At 49.8% G+C, this 2,456-nt stretch overlaps 1 pseudogene across 1 annotated transcript in view; it reads left to right on the forward strand.

Annotated features, from left to right (window-relative positions):
* Positions 1–366: 366 nt before the first annotated feature.
* LOC143483350 (E3 ubiquitin-protein ligase mib1-like) overlaps positions 367–2,456 on the forward strand; it is a 14,260-nt pseudogene continuing 12,170 nt past the window's right edge. Inside the window, exon 1 of the transcript XR_013122479.1 lies at positions 367–505. The product of XR_013122479.1 is annotated as an E3 ubiquitin-protein ligase mib1-like (transcript). The remainder of the gene's footprint in view (positions 506–2,456) is intronic.

The following is a 2,456-nucleotide window of genomic DNA, read 5'->3' on the forward strand; positions in this document are numbered from 1 at the left end:
GTGTCTCCTGACCAGCTAATCAACCCAGGACGGATCATTTAGACACATGCAGAACCCAGCCAGACACTCACATACAAAGTGTGGTTCGGCATCACACCAGCCCGACCTCACAAACACACACCGCTCCGAGCGTGACTTGGAAAGGCACACACACACACACACACACACACACACACACACACACACACACACACACACACACACACACACACACACACACACACACACACAGACGCTAGCCCTCCCATTTTCGTTTCGCAACCCAGCGTTGGCCGTGCCCGCGTCCAAGTCCCGAATCTTGGCACGGAGTTGACACAAACTCAGGGAGGTGGGCACAGTCGCCCGGCCGGCGTCCCCCCCGCGGAGATGACGGGTCAGCGCCAGACGACGGCCCAGACGTCGCGTGCGCAGACCCGCAGCCGTGGAGGGCGGAGCGAACGAGGAGGTGCCACCTCCCCTGGGGGAGCCAGCCAACGGGTGGCAGACGGGGCTGGAGGAAGAGGAGGTGTGTGTGCATTGGAGGAAGAGGAGGTGTGTGTGCATTATCCCAGCGAGACACCTGCTATTTCTGAGCAGGGGAGGCAGCACCTGCGTGAGCAGGCAGTTGTGCTGCTGCCTGTGTGTGCAGTGGTGATAACAGGGAGGCCATTCACCAACAGGGCCTCCTCCTTCCCTCACCCTCTGTCTCTAACACACACCACTCTCAAACTCTCTCTGTAAAGCACACACACACACACACACACCACTCTCAAACTCTCTCTGTAAAGCACACACACACACACACACACCACTCTCAAACTCTCTCTGTAAAGCATACACACACACACACACACACACACACACCACTCTCAAACTCTCTCTGTAAAGCACACACACACACACACACCACTCTCAAACTCTCTCTGTAAAGCATACACACACACACACACACACACACACACACCACTCTCAAACTCTCTCTGTAAAGCACACACACACACACACACCACTCTCAAACTCTCTCTGTAAAGCATACACACACACACACACACACACACACACACACACACACCACTCTCAAACTCTCTCTGTAAAGCACACACACACACACACACACCACTCTCAAACTCTCTCTGTAAAGCATACACACACACACACACACCACTCTCAAACTCTCTCTGTAAAGCATACACACACACACACACACACACACACTACTCTCAAACTCTCTTTTTAACACATACACCTCACTATTAACCTCTCTCTCTCTCTCTCTCTCTCTCTCTAACACACATGCACACTCAGACTCACACCTACAGCACACACACACACACACACACACACACACACACACACACACACACACACACACACACACAACACTCCAAACCTATTTCTCTCTCACATACATAGCACTCTCACCCTCTTTCTCTCTCTAAGACACACACCACTCTTAACCTCTCACTCTCTCACACAATATTACAATCATCACACTTATAGACCCATTTACACAGTTCTCTCAACCTCACAAACATATTTGCACACACACACACACACACACACACACACCACACACACACACTGCTCTCTCCTATTATGTTTCTCCCTTATGTGTGCACATTAACTGTCTACACAATGTCTATATCACTTCTCACATATATATCACATAAACACATTAGGTCTCTTCTCTCACTCTCTTTCTCTTTCCTTCTCTCCCATTCTCCCTCCCACACACACACTCACTCACACACACATACACACAGACTCAGCTGTGTTAGAGGCAGACTAAAATATTCAGCTGACTCCCTGGTCTTAATGTCCACTGCTCCTTAATCACACACCTGCTCAAACAGCCAACAGCCTGTATTTACCCAGAAATCTGACATATACTAAACTAAGACACTTTCACTGCAGCTGACAAAATGTAATTTTCAATAGAAATCTCAGTATATCCATCCGTCTATTATCTTTACAGCTTAATCCTGCTAGTCGGGGTCACGGGGGGGGGGGGGGGGGGGGGTGGGGGGGGGGGGGGGGGCAGGATCAGGCAAGGCAGGGTGCACCATGGGCAGGTCACCACTCAACCACACACACCTACAGGCAATTCAGAGTGACCAATCAACACGCATGTCTTTGGGCTGTGAGAGGAAACCAGAGTACCCAGAAAAAACCCACACAGCCACAGGGAGAACAAGCAAACTCCACACAGAGCGGACTGAACCCAGACCACCTTGCTGTGAGGCGACAGTGCTAACCACCACACCGCCATGCCACCCATACACAATATATATTGAAGCATATTCCAAACTCCTAACTGCTCTTTCATAGTTAGCAGCGGTTCAGCTCAAATGGTCTGGCAAACTACAATGAAGTGAATCACTTCACAAGTGGAATTAACGTTTAAGGATTCAGCTTTTCAGTTGAATGACGTTACACGTCCTCTCTGATTTATTATTAAACGTGACTTTCAACCTTCC

Source organism: Brachyhypopomus gauderio, chromosome 19, assembly GCF_052324685.1.
Source record: "Brachyhypopomus gauderio isolate BG-103 chromosome 19, BGAUD_0.2, whole genome shotgun sequence".
Classification (NCBI taxonomy): Eukaryota; Metazoa; Chordata; class Actinopteri; order Gymnotiformes; family Hypopomidae; genus Brachyhypopomus; species Brachyhypopomus gauderio.